The 21,587-nt window shown below is 38.4% G+C and overlaps 1 protein-coding gene across 5 annotated transcripts in view; it reads right to left on the reverse strand.

Moving 5' to 3' along the window:
- The window catches only part of RASSF7 (Ras association domain family member 7), a 112,260-nt gene that overhangs the window by 64,790 nt on the left and 25,883 nt on the right, over positions 1-21,587 (reverse strand). The window contains exon 2 of one of the 5 annotated variants that reach the window (XM_070765674.1): positions 12,698-12,789. The exons of 2 other annotated variants lie outside the window; for them this stretch is intronic. The gene's annotated coding sequence lies outside the window, so the exon portion shown is untranslated. Of the gene's footprint in view, positions 1-6,809; positions 7,167-12,697; positions 12,790-21,587 lie in introns of those variants that run through there. 2 more of the 5 variants (XM_070765676.1, XM_070765661.1) reach the window with 2 other exon arrangements.

The following is a 21,587-nucleotide window of genomic DNA, read 5'->3' on the forward strand; positions in this document are numbered from 1 at the left end:
AATTTTATTATTTCTTTCTATAATTTTTATTGAGACTTATAAATAAAAAATCCTAATACAAAGTAATATAGTGTAGAGAAAATAAACAGAAAATCAAGGGGGGGGGGAAGTACATGAAAAAAATAGAAAAAGATATAAAGAAGTGGATTTTGATATTCTTCACAACAGTGATTCCAATTTTAACCTTATATATATTCCTGTTCTAAGAATAATCTATTTTATCTAATCATCAAAACCATTATATCACAACTTCATTTTTTCTTCTAGGCTTCTAATCATCAGTAAATATAACTTTTCTCGAAACAGGAAACTTTAAATTGTCCTTTTCAACAACAAATATTTTAAAGGGAATTATGTTTGAAAGAGTTTAATTTAAAGTAACCTCAATAGTTTATCCTGGAAATTTATCCTAGCTTTTGATCTTTAACTTAGCAACTGGAATTTGGTTTCCAGGAGCTAGATTTCTGCTTTAAGGGCAACATTTGCAAACTTTGGGCCAAGTCATCATGGCATCAGATTGCTCTTGTGTATCAGCTTTTAATAAGCAGCACCCAGTACTATCACCTGATTCCCAGAGGCAAGATTCTGGTAAATAAGTTATCTGTTTATTCCCCAAAGATCAATCTTCAAGATTATTTTGAAGAAGAGAGAAATTATCTTGAAGATTGATCTTTCCCTCCCTCCAAAGCATCCTTTATTAAGACAACAGAGAAGCTATCACTCTGGGAAAAGATCTTTACTGACACTCCATGACACAAACATACACTCAAAAGCACTGAATATTTTATCTTATCTTTCAATTCTAGCTTGGTGTCATTTGTAAGTTTGAGGCAGAAAAATTCTATTTTCTGCAGTGTTCGGTTTTTAAAATTAATAATAATTAATAATAATAATTTATTAGATTTGTATGCCGCCCCTCTCCGAAGACTCGGGGCGGCTCACAACAACGATAAAAACAATATTATACTGGCACAAATCTAATATTAAAAAACCCTAAAAACCCTATCATAATTAAAAACCAAACAGTACATACATACCAAACATAAATTATAATAAGCCTGGGGGAAAGGTGTTTCAGTTCCCCCATGCCTGGCGGTATAGGTGGGTCTTAAGTAGTTTACGGAAGACAAGGAGGGTGGGAGCAGTTCTAATCTCCGGGGGGAGTTGATTCCAGAGGGCCGGGGCCGCCACAGAGAAGGCTCTTCCCCTGGGGCCCGCCAGACGACATTGTTTAGTCGATGGAACCCGGAGAAGGCCAACTCTGTGGGACCTTATCAGCTGCTGGGATTCATGCGGTAGCAGGTGGTTCCGGAGGAACCCAAAGTTACCAGGTTCATAACAAAACATTGAAAATAACTTTTGGACATGTCTATCAACAGCCAGCTGACATTTAAACAGTTTTTTGACTAAATTGTAGTGAAAAGTCACATTTAATAAAATGTGCTGCAATAAACTTTCCCAACATGAGGTTTTCTAGACTTGTGGATTTTAAACCCCCAAATTCTGTAACAAGCATGGTAATTGCTGAATATTTTCATGTCTCATGTACACAGAGATTGGGGAAGATTGCAAGACATTTTCATGGCCTTATCTACAAAATTATTGTTTAAAGCAAGTGAAAAGATTAATTAGCAAATTAATTAATTTTTAGAAACACAGGGTTTGTTTGTTTGTTGCAATTGCAGCATTCTAAATGCTTACATTTGAAATTGACAATCAATGCATTCAGCTAAGATATATTGCAGTTTGTTAGATACTGGCTTTGTATCTTTTGTGAACTAACTGCCTAATGATAAGCTTAACATTAATTTATGTTCAAAATGATATATAGGTTGAGGACGTCACATATTACACTAAGCTACTTGTTTTACTTGTTTATTAAATAAATCATAACTGGCTACACACAGCACGTAAGCCAATGCTAAATACTCTAAACTTCAGTATGATTTATAAATCCGACTCTCAGGATAATCCTCACAACATGTAAACGAAGCAGGTCCTTTTCAATTAAAATCAAGTCAGACCAAACTTGTCCTCTACTGTGGTTGTCATTTGTATAGATTTCAACAAGAATTGCAAATTTGCACAATTTTTTTTTGCTCCATTTATTTTTTTCTAAATATATGACTGTCCAAACTCAAAATCTGATGCAAATTGTCCTTTTTCCCTCACTTGCTGTGAGAAAGCCCTATTCTATGCTTGTGATCCACATGTAGTAGGATCCTAGGAAACAGGATTATAACAAGCATAAAACATGGCTTTCTCACAGCAACTAGGAAATGGAAAAATATATGAGGACAGTCAATATTTCTGGATGGAATTTCAATTCATCAGCAGCAACACAGTCATTTACAAAATATAATATGTCCATTGATATACTGGACTAACAATTTGAAAAGTGTAAGACAGCTACATGGTCAGATAAGAAAATTGGTCAATGAGCAAGTTTAAAAGAAATCCAGCAGAGTAAATTTAAAGTACTTATGAATTTATATTCATTTATTTTGTAATGAGTAGGCATCTGCTTTTCTAAACTTTCCAAATCATACTCCTAATCATCAAAATTAGCTGTCTCTTTATCTGCTTTAAGATGGATAATTAGCCATTAAACAGGATCTGATAGTTAAAACCAGAAAAATTAAATGTAAATGATATGTGTAAGATTTTTATCCTTTTATGTCTTTTTTCAGGTACAGCTCACGATGGCAAATACTCCTTCCTCTTCCTACTTTCCCCACAATAACAACAATCTTGTGAAGCGGATTGGGCTCAGACAGACTGACCCAAAATTACTCAGATGGTTTTTCATGCCTAAAATGGGATTGGGATGCACATTCTCCTACAGTAGTTTCTAAGATAGCCTTTAACCATTACATCAAATTGGCCAGCAGCTTCACCACACATTAGCATAAAGCATTTTCTGACATCATACAAAGTGTCATAAAACATCTCCTGTGCTGTTTGATTGTGCTACACCATTCAATATGGGATATATTCAAGGAAGATACATCTGTGAATATATCCCAACTTTTCCAATGAAGGCAGTGCTTTAGAAGTTATGTCACTGTTGAAGGCACTGAGGAATCTAGTAAGTAAATACCTCTGAAAGAATGACCCAATGGATCAGAGGTTGTCTAGTTCCTGCTTAAATGGTAAGGCCTTAGTGATCATGACGTAAAGGCAAAAAGCAGTCTGATATTACTAGGTAAAATTAACTTCTTTACTAATTCTATCTTTTAACAAAATGTTATATTTAAAGATGAAAACAAAACCTAACTTCTCCATCTTATTTTTACTTACAAAATATATTTTAATTACTTTTGTTTTATATTAATTCTATACAGGGGTGCAATTCAGCAGGTTCTGAAGAACTGGTAGCGGAAATTTTGAGTACTGTAGTTTGGAAACCCAGCAAACATCACTTTTGGTTGGCCCCAGAGTGGGTGGGGGGGATGGAGATTTTGCAGTATCCTTCCCCCAGGAGTGGGGAGAGAATGGGGATTTTGCAGTATACTTCCCCTGCAACACCCATCAAGCCACAGCCACAGAACCTACCTAAAGGGGGAAAAATTGAATTTCTCCCCTGATTCTATCTATCCCAAAGACAGTTCAACTGGTAATGTCTTTATCTATGATTCTTTGAATATCAATACAGTACTATCTGGATGCGTATAACAATAAAGTGATAGTGTGGAAGTAATGTGAAGAATGTGTTTATTTCTTGACGTTAAGCAATAGTTTGTTTAGTTTTAGCTTAGCATATCTGCAAATCCATCGACTACAGTTCATACAGTGTGAAAGTTGGTTTACAGCAACAAACCACTGCAGCTTAGAGTATGATTCAGACAGAACATGGCCTACAATATGAACTTAGTCACATCCCTTTGCACTACAGTGTCTTTATCTTCATACCGAAAAATGAATCACAGAATTTTATTTGTATTTAATATACATTGCTACATGTTGCACTACTAAGTCTTTCACTGACCAAAAATATTCCTTAGCAACAGTAACGTGGCTTCTGTCAGGCTGATTATAATTAGAACCCAGCAAGTCTGAGCAATTCTGACTAAGGCTGATAACATTCATTATTAGTTTAACTTTTCTTTAAAAAGAGGATGATCAACTTGAATAAGATTACAATTAAGGTCAGTAAGAGGAATTTGGAAAGGAGTTTGGAGGATATCAGTCCTCAGGCATGTGATTCAGTAGTGTTACCTAATATGGAATATCACTATAGAAAACAGGCAAATATAGGCAGATCTGCATAATACTGTACACTGCAAAGTGACTTAGGCTTAGGATAGTTTTCTGATATGGAAAATCTCAAAATAAGATGCACACAGTAACTTCTAAAATGCCATATATATCCTACAAAAGGATGACAAGGGTTCAGTGCTACATTAGGAAAAATGCAGGCAGAAATAAGAAGTTCAACTCTTAACTGAAATAAGAGATTCTACAGAATTTGCCAGGACCTAAAAGATACATTCTTTGGATTGACAGGCAGTTTTTCATGTCTACAAAATCAGAGCAAGTAGAAAGCAACTGGTAGTTCTGCACTGGCTGCAAAGAGATTCGGTTAAAAGCTAAGAACTGTATAAAGTTATATAATAAAAAGCTTATTTTCTTCATCTCCTTAACTTTAGATGGAGCCATGGGGAGACTGAAATCATGTTGCCAGGGTGAGAGCAAATATATTAGCACCATGAATGCTAAGTCTGCTGCACTGCTGGTGCCACCTGGGCCCACTCATTTCATCATTTACCAATCACTTGCCCAGTACTGAAAGATAACAATAAAACATTTCTAATTTAGAGAAATGTGAGAAGAAACAAACAAGTAATTCTATGTCTAAAACCTGGCACCTTCAAAGACAGAGGGGTAAAAAAAATGCTGCTATCAGTATAACATAGAAACATAGAAAAAGACCTCATGGTCCATCTAGTCTGCCCTTATACTATTTTCTGTATTTTATCTTAGGATGGATATATGTTTATCCCAGGCATGTTTACATTCAGTTACTGTGGATTTACCAACCACATCTGCTGGAAGTTTGTTCCAAGGATCTACTACTCTTTCAGTAAAATAATATTTTCTCATGTTGCTTTTGATCTTTCCCCCAACTAACTTCAGATTGTGTCCCCTTCTTCTTGTGTTCACTTTCCTATTAAAAACACTTCCCTCCTGGACCTTATTTAACCCTTTGACATATTTAAATGTTTCGATCGTGTCCCCCCTTTTCCTTCTGTCCTCCAGACTATACAGATTGAGTTCATTAAGTCTTTCCTGATACGTTTTATGCTTAAGACCTTCCACCATTCTTGTAGCCCCTTTGGACCCGTTCAATTTTGTCATTATCTTTTTGTAGGTGAGGTCTCCAGAACTGAACACAGTACTCCAAATGTGGTCTCACCAGCGCTCTATATAGCGGGATCATAATCTCCCTCTTCCTGCTTGTTATACCTCTAGCTATGCAGCCAAGCATCCTACTTGCTTTCCCTACCGCCTGACTGCACTGTTCACCCATTTTGAGACTGTCAGAAACTATTTTACTTGGAGGAAAAGAACACAGGATTACAATTTTAGACCCTGGTGCTATGCATGTTTGCATTTATTACAACGTTTGTTTCAATTCACATGCTCCTACATACTAGGTTACATTAGCTGTTGATACATGCTCTTAAGCCTTAGGGATAGGGTGGGCCAAATATCTAAATGAAAGAGTTCAAGGAAGAGGCCACGTGCTTACAAATCAAGGGTAACAAGATTATGTATGTACAATGTGCGTGTGTGCTTACAAATCAAGGGTAACAAGATTATATATGTACAATGTGTGTGTGTGTGTGTACACAAACACACAATTTGAACCTCAGTTGGTTGCGTATGGGCGCTAGAGGCATTGCTACATTCATCCTTTAATTTCAATAATTTACTTTCAATCATTTAATCCTTTTCCCCCTAAGATTTTGATTCAGACAGAAAACCTCACCCTATTGCCAAATAATGCAAGAGGAACTCCGGATAACCTGATGTCATATGTTGCTATAATCATCTAAAACACTAACATACGATAGGGACAGAAAAGTGACTTTGCCCTCCAAAAATATTCGCTAAAATTACCAGGAACTGCAACTCAGACAAGGTGGAGGGGAGGGGGGGGGGAGAAGAGAACGAAGCAGGAAGAACAGGCTAAGCCACTCATAGGGGATTTAGGAGAGAGGCAGATTGCCAAGCGGCTCCACCCTCTCTCAGAAAGGGACGAGAAAATAATAACAACAATAATAACCATAACAATTAAAAAGCATTCGTTTGTCACCTAGCCGAACCCTAACTTGGGGAAGGTCAAGCCTATCCCGGAAGTTAACAGCAGCGAGTTCGACCCTCTATTCCAGTTTCCCAACCTTGGCAACTTGAAGGTATCTGGACTTCAACTCCCAGAATTCCCCAGCCAGCGAATGCTGGCTGGGGAATTCTGGGAGTTGAAGTCCAGATATCTTCAAGTTGCCAAGGTATACTGCTCTATTCAAAGACGTGGGAAGGAAGAAAGGTTATCGGGCTAAGAAAAGGCGAGTCCAAATTCTACTCCGCCGATTCCTTGAGAAGACCTTGAGGAGACCAAGCGCAGTCCCGTGCTAGCCTAACTCAGATGGAAGTCCGCGCTGACTTCCGAGGGTTTTTTTTTACTCACAGGTGCGTCGTGCTCCGGATTACAACCAGGAGTTTGAGACTTGCAAAAGTTAAGGACAAAAATAAAATAAAAATGCAGACTTCGGAATCTGTTTGTCCGTAGCATGTCAGGTCCTTACCTGGAGGAATCCTTTAGCAGAGCAGATCCCCTTCCTCGCGGGGCTTCTTCCCTCCTCCTCCTCCTCTTTCTCGCCCGCTCGGAACGGCCACTCTTCCTCCACTGCGCAAGGTCACAGGCTCCGCTCGACTAGGCGAAGAGAAGATACTTCGCGTTTCTTTCCCTGCAGCTTCTCCTCCACACACAACCTCCAGTTGCAAGTTCGTCGCGCACCTCCTCCAAGGCGGAGTAGCGGCTCGGCTTTCCCTCCTCCTGCGCTCCCGCAACCTGCAGGCTCGCCAACAACCGGTGCGGGTAAAAGAAGAGTTCTTCTCTTCTCCGGCTGGTCGCTGAGCCCCGCCTTCCGTCCCGGATTAAGCCCCGCCCCCCAATGCTGCTCTCCGCCAGCAGGTATGGGCAGAGCTACAATGGAACGGGGAAGATAGAAGGACAGCCCGGCGGACCAACCACCGTTTGCTTCCACTGCCCTGCCGGCCAGGACACTGGGCGAAGTTTGGGGGGTGGTGGCGTGAACTTTTTTGGAACTGGTTCAAGGCGCTCGGTTGAAGCCCCTCTTTTACCTGCCCCTTTTCTACACCGTTGTTAAAAGCGAGCACAGCGTGGCTTTCAGGACCTGTTTCCTTTCGTGGGTCAATTAACACAGTTCTAATAGCATTTAAAACACAAATTAGGACATCTCCACAAATTCATGTGTGTGTGTGTGTGTGTGTGTGTGTATGTTTGTTTATTTTGTCCAATACACAATAATACACAACGAAGTGTATTATATGTATGTATGTATGTGTATGTATGTATAATACACAACAAAGTGTATGTATGTATGTATGTATGTATGTATGTATGTATGTATGTATGTATCCCTGTTGTGAGCCGCCCCGAGTCTACGGAGAGGGGCGGCATACAAATCTAATTAATAATAATAATAATAATAATAATAATAATAATAATAATCCTGATTGTGGAGAAAAATAAAGTATGGATCATCGGCATCGCAATCCCAGGAGACAGCAGAATTGAGGAGAAGCAGCTAGAGAAATTAGTGAAATACGAAGATCTAAAAATCGAGCTAGGATCGGCAAACATAATTCGCCGCTACATCACACACTCCTAGGTGCTTGGGAAGCGCCCGACTGGTGATGAAATACGAAATTCAGCGTAGTGACCTCGCTTGCTGCATTGTACTGACATAATAATAATAATAATAATAATAATAATAATAATAATAATAGTAATAATAATAATAATAATAATAACAACAACAACAACAATAACAACAACAACAATAATAATAATGTATGTTTGTTCATTTTGTCCAATACACAATAATACACAATGAAGGTTATAGAGCAGAGGTCTTCAAACCTGGCAACTTGAAGACTTGTGGACTTCAACTCCCAGAATTCTCTAGCCAGCTATACTGGCTGGAGAAGTGTAGGAGTTAAAGTCCACAAGTCTTCAAGTTGCCAAGTTTGGGACCCCTGTTATAGAGCAGTGCTTTTCAACCAGTGTGCCATGAGAGATGGTCAGGTGTGCCGTGGGGAAATTAAACAGGCGTCCCCAAACGACCATTCCTGCCAGGATATCCCTTTTGTTGTTCATCGAAAAAGGCCCAGGTTTCACACTAAGTGAGTATAAATACATTTAGAAACTACATTATTATATGTATAATAGGTGTCAGAGTGTCATTTGGTGTCATTTTGGTTGGTGTTGTGCCCCAGGACTTTGTAAACGTAAAAAATGTGCCACGGCTCAAAAAAAGGTTGAAAATCACTGTTATAGAGGATATATACAGTAGCATGTATCAAAGAGAGAACAAAGAAGAAAATATAGGAGTAAATATAACTAGAGAGAATAGCAGAAGAGATAGAAGAGATAGAAGAGACAGAAGGGATAGAAGGGATAGAAGAGAAGATATATGAGATATAGGAGAGACTATAGGACAGGGGATAGCTAGGACTCCTGGCACAAGTCGGCTGAATCCCAACCTTTCAAATTGCTTGAGAATTCAGCAACAAGAGACAAGAATAACCTCCCAGACATTTAACCAATAATATTGCTGTTTCTCCTTTCACTCAAGCATTTACAATACAGAAAGGTACTGCCTGTATAATCCTGTAAGCCCCTTGTAGGGACTTGAGTTAGCAATAGCATTTACAGCATTTAGATTTATATACCGCTTCACAGTTCTCTCTAAGCAGTTTACAGAGGGTAAGCGTATTGTCCCCAACAATCTGTGTCCTCATTTTACCGACTTTGGAAGGCTGAGTCAACCTTGAACCAGGTGAGATTCGATCTGCCAAACTGCTGGCAGATGGTGATCATTAGAAGTAGCTTGCAGTACTGTACTCTAACCACTGCACCACCGAGGCTCTTGGCAAGTATAACATATGGAAGATTAAGGGTGGCATTTCACGCAAGAATGCAGACTATAATGTTGGCGGCATCTCTGCTTTGCCACCAAAGTCTGAGGTTTCAAAATTATTTCCACGATTCTAAATTTTAGCTGGTAGATCCTTAGTGACAAAATGATTAGCTGTTTCACATTCAGTACTGCTTATTTGTGGTTACTGAATCATGGTTTATTAATTGATTCAATCTCCTAGTTTGTATGATCCAGAGAAGTATTAATTATGCAGGCTGGATTTTACATTAATCCATTACATTAATAATGTGCTAGGATCAAATATGGCTAGTTATGGCTCAGTATGCCATAAAAACAGTTCCCAAATTAGTGATAATTGGATTTTCTGTGAAGTGCCATTTTGGGCACCATAAAATAAACCAGACGGGAAAGAAAGATTTTCATCTTTTCCAGTCAAAACTAAATTTTTGCAACCCTTTATGGGACCTTTCTTCTCACACATACTCTCAATTCCCAATTGTCCCACTGACTTCTGTTTACGTCTTCTTTGATTCTAAAATTTGTGCCTCCTTCAAATCACTGTCCAACTTAATATGAAAAAAAAAGTCCAGCAGCTCTGAAATGTAATCCTCTCCAGTATATTCTCACTATGCTTAATCAACTACATGCTAATATGGCCTTCAGAAGGTTTTGAAGTTCTTGGCACAAAGATGATGCATTTGTGTGTTTTGGGTGAAGGACTCAGAAAATTTAAACACACACACACACACAAATCCACTTTCACTACTAAACTAAATCTGAGAACCAAAACTTCCAAGGCCAGAAGGAAATTATTAAGTTCATTTGTGCTCCAAATATCTTTGTGAATGGTTTTTTTTCAAGGTAGGAACTGGCAAATACGGACAGTAATCTCTCTGGCCAAAGAGCAACAAGGCATCAATCCTGTTATCTCATCATCTTAAAACAAGAAAAGAACCTATTAATTTTCATCTGCAGCAATCAAACTCATAACTGGCAATTTTTGGAAGAGCTAAGGATGGAGCCCGAGTCAGCCTTAGAAAAGCTCTGTTGGTTCAATTAGTCTTCTGTTTTCCACTTCCTTAACAGATGCCACCCCACTCCGGAGTCCCTTTGATTTGTATTTGTATTCCCCTGGCTGTTAATGTAAAGATTTCAGAAATCTTTCCCATCCAAAATAATATGCCTCTCCATCGCATAAGCCAGAGTTTTGAAAATGAAATGCACCAACCCCAACTCCAATTCATGGGGTTCGTACTAAGATCAATGCCCGTGAGTTGAGTGGTTTATCAAATGAGTTTACCCAATCAATTAAGCTGGCATTTGTCACAATGTCCTTGACCAACTGCACGTAATACAGAATCCCATGCCACAATTATCATATCCTATAGTTTTGCAAAGGCCATGAGCAATTTCCTCCTGGATGTCAGGATTCTCATAATATGTTCTTGAGCTTCAGCAAAACAAAATTCTCTTCTGCTCAGTGTTTATAGAACCCCCAGGTACAAAATCTGCCCCAAGGAAGGTAAGAAATTTTCTCAAATTCCATAATCCCCTCCTCATGTTTACAAGGGCTAAAGAGTCTGACTGATGCACAATAATGAACAATCTACTCTATATTATAGTTTTATAGGTTTAAAATACCAAGTATAAGACAATATTTTGAAGCATTTTGGATACAGGTACAGCATCTACAGTATTTCTTTCCTAAACGACGTTAATTGAACTTTAGCAATTGCTTGCAGAAAAAAAATGGTCGAATAAAATGTTGTACCTATCTTCATTTTATTTGGAAAAAGTAACAGAATATGGTAAGAAATTTGCACCCCATTCATGAACAGATGGCAATTACTCATTTTCTTAACTTTATATTAAACAAAGCAGCTATAGATCAATGATAGTGTCAAATAACTAAGATAAAGAATCCTGCTGGAAACCACAAGGAATTGTAACTAGAGCTGATATGACCAGACAGATAGCAAAGGTTATTTAACTCTACAAACATCTACAAGGAAACAACCTGTTATATCACATGATCAGCTGACTTTTTTATTTTTGGTTGAGTCATATTGTATTAATTGATCCATAATTTATTTAAAGTCATTAACAAAACAGAAAAAATAAATTAGTGGAATTAATGAAATCATTATGTTCAATTACTATGCTGATATTATATGTGCCACAGCCTATTTTGGGAATCATTGTCACTTTTAGAATAAGATAATGGTGGTGTAGAGCATCAGTGACGGGTAAACTTTAAAGCTACAACTGTAATATGTGTCCATAGCAAGTCATAACAACAAAACAAATGACAACATGGATCTGGTGATGCCACAGCAGAAACCCTAGTCTTATCTACTTGCATGCCAACAGCTAGCCAAAGTTCATAAGTCAGGGTTTGCATCATGACATGTTTTGTCATTTGGATTCCCTTGCTACCCTCCCTCCCAGATTCTTACTCTTGTTTATGCTACTTATTTTACTTCAATAGTGGTTCTTCCTACTAATGAAATACAAAATGTTATATAAAAAGAACAACAAGCAATAAAAGCCATTCATCATAAAACAAGACAATGAACTAAGAACGCAAACTATGAAAACATTAATATGTTAATTTTAATGTTTGGAAAAATGGCCTTTCATTACATTCACAGTACGGCTGACTTATTTAGCCCTTTAATTTTACAAATTGAGTGCTATATTCCTCCCTCAAATCTGTTATTTATATTACAGGGAAAATAAAAAGTTAATTGAATGCTTGTTTTCCCATACAAGTCAAATACATGTTTTGGGGAAGAGTGATTGTGGGGAAATGAGAGCTTAGCCAAGCAAATGACTTATTTCATTTTGATTTTCATTACTCGACAGACATAAATATTTCACCATAAAAATGCTATCATTTTTTGTATTAAATAGCATCCAATCTTTGTTTAGTAAAATCTTTTTCTTAAAATATTAAAATCTTCTCTAGGGTTTCAATAGGTTTTACCCATCCTTCCCAGAAAACCATGACCGTGAAGAGCAGGAGTTAATATTGTGCCTCTGGGCACCTGTTCTTGTAGACTCCTCTTTTAGCACTTCCCAGGATCATTGCCCCATCTGACTTTAATTTCCTTTTGTAGATACATTTCATTAATAAAAGAAATAGGAAATTGGTATACAGAAAAGCAAACATAAGCACTTACAAATTTCCATTTGCTTTTACAAGGATAATTTAAAGCTCTACGAGCGTATTTAGAAATCATTTAGCATAAATGATTGGCAACAGTCATTCGGTGTTTTGTTTGGGTATGTGCCAGCTGTGAGATAAAAGTTAAGTAATCAAGGTACACAGTATCAGAGATACTACAGGGAGTGGTGGGAGCAGCGTCCTCAGCTGCCTTTCTGAAACATGCATGTTTGTGAACTTTGACTATATTTCGTGTATAGGCAACTCCCATTTATAATATAGGTAATCATTTTATGAGGGCATGCCAATGACAGCCTCTTGAAATTTCAAAAGTACTTACCAACACAAATAGGGTGCCTTTATTTGATGTAAAATAAGCAGAAGAATCAGTAGCAGATTGCTGATGATGGATTTCTTGCATTACATTATAAACTAGAAAAAAATTGAAAGTTTATAAATTTACGCTCTGTCACCTGAATGCTGACTTAAAATTTATAATTTTGTCACGCTGAGCAAATACCTTCAGAGTAAATTAAGATTTAGGCCATATCTGACAACCCCATTCCCTGTTGGGTCACTGTTTCAGAGATATTTTGTTAATTAATCAGAGGAACACAATGACCACAGGTGGGCCAAAAATCAGTGGGAGCAGGAGCAAGTTCTGAATTCCTGCTGGCTTCCCCATTGAGTTTCTTTTTAAGAAAGGAAACCTTCCTTTCTTCCTCTCCCCACTCTCCTTTTAGCCTTCCTTCCCTCTCTCCTTTCTCCCTTTCCTGCTTCCTCTTCCCTCTCTCCCTTCCCTTTCCATCTTTCATTATCTTCCTCCCACTCCCTCCCTCCTTTCATCCTTCTTTCCTTCTCTTTGTCCTTCCTTCCCTGCCACTTTCGCTCTCCTTCTCCTCCCTCCCTACTTTTCATCATCTTCCTTCCTTCTTTTCTTCTTTCTTCCTTTCCTTCTTCCTTCAAATTACTGCAGGCTTCTCCATTTACTTCGCTTGTAGAAAGCTTACAATGAAAAAGTCAGTGGGGGAGGCAGCAGGAAGTTGCCAGCTTAGGGCCAACAGGCAGGTAAATGGCTGCTGCTGGCTGGAAGAGGCAACAAGCAGATGTTGTGGAGGTGTGGATCAGAAATGGTCCATCGGGGTGTATGAGAGAAGCTGTGTTGGTTGGGAAGGTTGTATGGGTCTGCATCAGAGATGTTGCACAGGAAGTCAGTGATGGTGAACCCTTTTTTGCGTGCCAAAAGGCAGGATTGTGCATGTGCGCCCACACCCATAATTCCATGTGCCCTCCCCCGCGGTGCATGTGTGTGTGAACCCCTGGCTCCCAGCACGTGATGACACACCTGGTTTTTGCTCTCCCCCGATTTCAGAATCTTTCTAGGAACCTGGGGAGGGCGAAAACGGCCTCTCCTCACCCTGCCCAGAGACCCTCCAGAGGCCAAAAATGTCCCATTTCAAGTTAGGAAATGGGCCATTTCTGGCCTCCCAGGGTAGTGGGGAAGGCTGTTTTTGCCCTCCCCAGGGTCCTAGAAAGGCTCTGGAGCTCGGGGACAGCAAAAAACAGGTCTTGCTGACCCACTCTGGAGGCTGAAAACAGGCTGCTTCCCAACTTGCAGTGGGCTCAGAAAGCCTAAATATCAGCTGGCCGATGCTGCATAGGTGCACCAGACCTAACTCCCATGCCTACTTGTGGCATGCGTGACACAAGTATGCCATCAAGGCCATAGGTTGCGAAGGATGCCTGGGTGTGTGTGACAGATGCTGCATGAGTTGGGTGGAGCATGTGGGGAGTGGCAGAAGTCAAAAAAGGTGTGTGGTGCCACAAGGGTACATGAGAAGCGCTGGACTTCAACTCCCAGGATTTCTTAGCTAGCATGATTGGCTCAGGAATTCTGGAAGTTGAAATCCACAAGTCATAGAAGATCCAACTTTGCCTACCCCCTGGTCTAGTAGGACTCATGAAGGCAGTTTGGGTCAGAAGATGTAATTGCAGCAACAGCCCAACAGAACAGCAGGCTCCATTAGCATTGAAGCAACCACAACTTCCTGAAATTCCATTCCACCAAGAGTTATGGATCCTGGATTTTGGATACGTTCTGTAAGTTAGCCCATTTGAGGTACTTGGTTCACAAATTGCTGTACTTTGATGTACTGTTTTATCCAGATAAAGAACATGACAACAAACATTTTATTAAACATCAATCAATCATTAACTCAGTACTTTTTGTTCTTTAAATGACAACGTCTTATTTTCTCGGAAGTAATATACAAAGCTGTTTTAGCAATAGGACTCGAAGAGCAATTTCAATGAGAAATGTCAACATGTCAAAATAATTAAATCATACCGTCTTATAAGAATTGGGTTCTTTAATTATAAGCCACAACCGCTGTATTTTTAAAGATGAAATCCCTATCGCAGATTGATTTTGATGACAAACTAAAACAAAATATAACAAGGGGCTTCTGTTGATAACTAGTTAAACATCCTCCATAAAAATAATTAAAAGCCTGTGTTTTTCTGACTATAAGGCCACACTATCAAACTATCACTTTTCTTAGCGGTAATCAACGTGGGGGCTTGAAAAAACAATCTCTGTTTGGAGACATGCCAGGAATGAAATATGTCTGCTTGATGTTTTCTAAACTCCAGTCATTTGCTAAAGCCTTTGCAGATTAGAAGCTTTAAGAAGCTGGGCACCGAATCAAAAGCTTCTCAATTGGCCCTAATTTTCAGGTACTCCAGAATCCAAATTTTACAGATGATATAAAGGCAGAGCCACTAGAAGGGCAAAACGAACAGGAAAATATTAGATTATCCCATTAGAGCAAAGGACTGAAATATTTCCAAGACATGAGCACTATGGTAGATAAGAAGGCCCCCTGCCAGAAAACTCTTTATCTCTCCATTTTTCAGAAAACCTGTATAAGAAGGAGCCTTCAGATCACAAAGACTGCATGTTGAGAAGACTCCATTATCGTTCGCATTGCAAAAGCCAGCACCGGTGGTTGAGGGCAGAGCTAAGTGTTTGATTTAAAACATAGCGATATCTGAGATTGTAGTTCCAAATGTATTTATGTGATAACGTAAACCCAATAATAAATAAATGTAATATATGCTGCCCTTTAATGTTACAGGCAGATTTACCATCTGGGTGGTATGCAATTGTGGAGCTGATCCTACACACAAGTGTTGCTGTTAGTTTCTATATGCCAACTTTATCACAAGGAACTGAATGGTATTACTAACATAGAAACATAGAAGACTGACAGCAGAAAAAGACCTCATGGTCCATCTAGTCTGCCCTTATACTATTTTCTGTATTTTATCTTAGGATGGATATATGTTTATCCCAGGCATGTTTAAATTCAGTTACTGTGGATTTACCAACCACGTCTGCTGGAAGTTTGTTCCAAGGATCTACTACTCTTTCAGTAAAATAATATTTTCTCACGTTGCTTTTGATCTTTCCCCCAACTAACTTCAGATCGTGTCCCCTTGTTCTTGTGTTCACTTTCCTATTAAAAACACTTCCCTCCTGGACATTATTTAACCCTTTAACATATTTAAATGTTTCAATCATGTCCCCTCTTTTCCTTCTGTCCTCCAGACTATACAGATTGAGTTCATTAAGTCTTTCCTGATACGTTTTATGCTTAAGACCTTCCACCATAACTACAAACTACAATGCCTAATCCTGTCAAACGTTGTCCCATGCAGAATTATACATCTGTAAGACCAGGCAATAAACAATTTTATCCATTAGCCCTTCACAGAGCATGCCATAACATATCTGGGAGGCCATAAAGATTAAAGGCAGCAAAGAATGGAAGCTTGACCTACTGATCTCCAGCATAGATAACATTGGAGGGAACTTCTATTGAAGTAAAAGACACAGTGTTCTTGGGCATGACACAAAGAGAGGAACTCGTTTTTCCCCTAGAAACAATCCTAAAATAAGTCCATCAGTCAGTCAGAAAATAACTTCTCTGAGGCATATTACCAAACAAGTTTGGACCTGACCATTAGCTGGAGAAAATACTAGACAAGAGATACAAAAAGCAGCACTTAACTCCTCGAGGGAAGAGCATAATATGATTTAGGAAATAAAAGGATAGTACGAAGGCAAGGTAATTCTTCAATTGGCTATAGCTAGAATTTCTCTAGCTGATGTAATCTGAAAAGAGCAAAGTGTAGTAGCTTCTTAATGATATTTCCAATGGTTCGATATTCTGCATATTTCATTTGTTAGTTGAGCCAGTTTTTCTGGAAACTGCACAGGATGCAAATGCAATAGGGTTTTGGCACTTAATTAGAATAAACATCCTTGCTATATGGGAACTATCCAATGCATATATTATCTTTCAGGATATATTTTATTAATTGAAATAAAATCTTAATTGCAAAAGTTGCATATGTCATTCAACAACTTTAATTGCTTCTTTATTTGTTTTTTATAATGATCAAGTATGAGCAGTACTGAAAAGACAGTATAATTTTTGGAAAAATATTCCAAAACAGTGGTCTTCAATCTTGGCAACTTTAAGACTTGTGGACTTCAACTCTGGGTGCTGAAGTCCACAAGCCTCAAAACTGCCAAGGTTGGAGACCTTTGTTCTAAAATGCAGTAAAAAAAATTCAAACATACTGTTAGACTATATAGTTGAGATTCAGCAAGACGATTGTGTATGATTTCTCAGTTCACAGAATCATAGGGATGGAAAGGGATCTTCTACTTCAACCCATGATCAAAACAGGAGACTTATACCATCCCAATCAAAGTTTGCACCAGGCCACACATTTAAGGTTTTATCAGAGTATTATAGTAAACTTTAAGCTCATCTATGTCATACAGCAGTGATATTTTTCTATTAAAACTGATTGTGCAATTATGTTCATCCCTTGAAAGTAACATTGCTGGAAGATACCTTCAGGAAAACATATTCAGCCAGATATCATTCAATTGGGGTGGGGTGGGGTGTCATAATCTATTAGGATTATTGCCAGAAGAAATCAAAAGCTAACAAGAGCTTTTAAACTGGGTCTGCAGAATGAGTAAGGAACTAAAGCACAACTGCTTTTAATTGCAAAGAAACCTGATTATGAGATTGTGTACATGTGTATTTTGGCTATTTTCCATCACTATATAACTATGAATTAGAAAAAAATATGCTTTGTATTCCAGTTTTTTCCATTTATCCTGAGTTTGATAGGAACACATCTGATGATTTTTTTAAAAAAATACAATGCATTTGTCCACCTGTCACCCCGACACGTCACTTTTTAAGTTATCTTGTATAAATCTAACCCATGCTGTCAGTTATGTGTTCAACCCATAGAGAAAATCCTGAAAATTGGTCTAATACAATGAACCAAGATTCAGTTAATCGGGGAAAAAGTGTGTCATTAAGATCGCTACAGATTTCTGCCTGCTCAAATAAAAAATAAATTTAAATTTGGTAGTTTTTAAATTTATGATAAGGATGAACATTCCATGTGCGGTAAGCCCTTACCTAAGATGAAAGATATATAAAAACAGACCTGTTGTCACGAATCAGCATGTTGGAAGCATTTTGAAAAAAGCCGATTAAATTCCACTATTCCTTCCCTTCCCTTGTTATTGTGTTAAGTAGCAGCAGTATTTATTTTTTTTAATTTACTAGCATGAATTTTCAGCTGGGCCTGCCTGTTATCTAATTCTCCCACAATGTCTCATAACTCCTTTAGTGAATAGTTTTGCACAGCAACAATCCTTCAAGACTACGGATACATCATCAACAGTAACAGTTATAATCTGTGCAGTAATAACACAGGCTCTCACAAGTGGCTTTTCTTTTTTTTTTTGCTGGATATGTTTCAACAATATAATGAGATGGTGGTAAGGGCAATTATACCAACTTGTTTTTTTCTGCCACTTTCACCCGCTCTTGTATTTTTTCCATTCGCAGGTGAAGAAGAAGGATATTGTCACTCTAACGCTTGGTACCTGTGGAAGTCTCCACCATGATCAAGGGAATTTTCTTTGGTCTAAACTACTGATATGATGAAATATATGTAACCCAACAGTGGGTTGCTCCCGGTTCGGAACGGTTCTTAGAACCAGTAGAGCCGGTGGTAGGAGGCTCTGCCCATCTGCCAGGTGTGTGCAAACCGGTGGCAAAATATTTTACAACCCACCACTGATATATCCCAATGATATACCATATTCCTTGATGGCAAACCTATGGCATGTGGGCCACAGGTGGCACACGGAGCCATTTTGTTGGGCATGCCAGGCAGCGCTCATGAAAGTTCCGGGTCGGTGTTTGTTTTTTTAATAAAATTTATTTGTTTTTTTCAAATATAACAAAAAAGACATACATAAAACATATACATACAACATTTGGGAAACGAAAGTTTCCCCACTTTTTTTTGAGTGTTCGATCAGAGAATTTTGCTTCTTTCACATAGTATTAATTCTTTAATTCTTTTATTTGACGTGATGCTTTGCTTGAATTTTTATTTATTTCTTCGCTGCTCTTTCCTTTAACCAGTCGTAAAATTTTGCCCATATTTTATAATAATCTGAATCTTCTTTTCACTCTAATTTTTTGGATAACCTGTCCATCTCCGCACAGTCCAATATTTTTTAAATTACTATATTTTCTTCCAGTGCTTTATCCATTTTCCATTGTTGGGCATATGCTATCCTGGCAGCTGTTAATATGTGTATAACTAGATATCTTACCTCTTTTTCCATTTTTTAATTAAAAATACCCAATAAATATAATTCTGGGTTTTTTTCAAATTCTTCTTTTATTATTTCTTTTAACCAGTCTATTATTTTATTCCAGAAATTTTTTGCTTGTACACATGTCCACCATTGATGATAGAATGTGCCTCTTTCTTTTTTGAACTTCCAGGATAATGGGGAGGGTTTAGGGAACATTTTTGAGAGTCTTTCAGGTGATAGGTGCCACCTGTAAAACATTTTTAATTGGTTTTCCTTGAATGCATTCAAGAAACTTCCGGTTTTTAGTGCGCATGCGCAATGACAAGAAAAGGGAGGAGTGACTGCCGGACCTGCAGAAGCTGCTGACTGGTCTGGTGGCTGCACGCGCCAATGGGGGAGTCCCAGCGCTGGACGAGCAGCTGCAGGAGTTGGAGAAGTAAGTGTGCCCCTGCCACACCCCACCCACAGTGCCCCCCCATCCCACCTAACCCATTTCTGAGGACGGGGGAGAATCGGGGAGAGCCCAACTGAAGCTTTGGCTGGCAGAGCGGAGGTGCACATGAGAGACGGCTGGAGCTCTCTTGTGCTGCTCCGGTTTGTTTGTTTTTAAAGAAATATTTGTAGAGAGAAAGAGCAAGGCGGAGAAGGCACTGACTTACCCTCCTGCCCTCTCACAGCACCAGGCTCCTCACCTTGCCTCTTCTGTCAAAGGCTGGGCAAACTTTTCTGCCTCCCTCGCCACAGCCACTGCCACCCTATTTGTGCGTTTGTAAGCTTGCATTGGAATAGGAATTCACTAACTGCATTCAAACAGAATCTACTATTCTACTACGGTAATCACCTTATCCATAGTGTCATCCCCAAACCTCCAACACTTTATCCTTAGATTATTTACGGTTGACCTATCCAGATTCCTAAGAGGTCAGTAAGGGGCGAGTACAAGTGCACTAGAGTGCCTTCCGTCCCCTGTCCTATTGCTCTCCTATATCTCCTATACCTTTCTTCTATTCCTATATCTCTTCTATTCTTTCATTGATATGTTCTATTACTATACCTTATATTCTTTCATAGATATATTTTACTATGAGTATCTCCTCTATAACCTTCATCATGTATTTTACTATGTGTATATAGATATATACCCACTAAAACCCTCATTGTGTATTGGGCAAAATAAATAAATAAATAAATACATACATACATACATACATACATACATACATACATACATACATAAATTTATTTCAGGAGAGAGAAAGATGGAAAGGGAGAAAGGTGGGAGACCTACTGTCTTCACCTTCGGTCTGTAGGGCTATAAAAAACCAAATGATTTGTTGTATGATGAATTGCTTACTGGGATGTTTAAGAGTGTGTTTCCATCTTACTTATAAACTGCCTTGAAAACTTTTGCATTCTAAAAGAACTACTAATTGTTACTATTATTTTGTCTGTTAATAACAACAGTTAATCTGCCTCTTACCCACTGATACAATGCACACACCATTATAGCAGTATTCTACATTTGTAAACACTCAGTTCAAAAGTTCAAACAGGTTGTGTCCTGGTTTAAATTAAATTCTGCTGACCTGTGAGAGTACGTCTGCCTGAACAACTCTGTGAATCTCTACCTGGTTTGATGTCCACAGCTTCAAAGCCTTGTGACCTTTTAGACTTCATGTGAACCTCCACCCACCCAAGTTGCTTTTCTTTTATATCCCGTGACCTTCACAACCTAATGAACTATACCAGTTAGCCATCCTTTTTCACCTCCCTGGCCTAATAACTGAGTAAACAAACAAATCTCTTGGAAAAGGACTTCATATCTCCTGCTACATTTAAACTAGTTAAGTGTCACTGAAAGCATCATAGATATTTTCAGAGACAGGAAGACACTGAAACCCCAACTAATCTCAGTTGAAAATATTTACTCAGTACCTGCAATCAAACAATCTTATCTATAAATAGGTGCTTTGATGCATTTTCATGTACTTAATGAAGAATTGAGGGGAAGAACTATAACATAGCACTATGAGTGGAACATGTTAAAAATATGGTATGCTAATTGCTGAAAATATATTTTTGCAAAGGTATAAATTAAACTAAATTAGATTAAATTAAATCATGAAACATATAGTAACAGTTTTGAATATCTACTTGCTATAACTAGTATTGAATATCTGCACTTTTAGAAGCTGAGAGACAGTAACCAGATACTCTCTGGATGCAATTCACTTCATCACAAGTTGAAAAATGGATCGGTAAATAGGTGTGTTCTGGACAAGGTTTGTGTCAATGGGTAAATCATAGTAAGTTGTGAGGTATTAATAGAGTCGTTTGGGAGTTGGGCGGTATACAAACAAACAAACAAATATTAACATGTTTCTACCATTGGAGTCCCATTGATAAGATAAACCAGGGACGTCAAACTCAAGGCCTGGGGGCCATGTCCAGTCCACAGGATGCTTAGATCTAGCCCATGGGGCCATCCTGGAAACAGCAAAGATTGGCCCATGGTGTC

The sequence above is a fragment of the Erythrolamprus reginae genome, chromosome 1 (assembly GCF_031021105.1).
Source record: "Erythrolamprus reginae isolate rEryReg1 chromosome 1, rEryReg1.hap1, whole genome shotgun sequence".
NCBI lineage: Eukaryota > Metazoa > Chordata > Lepidosauria > Squamata > Dipsadidae > Erythrolamprus > Erythrolamprus reginae.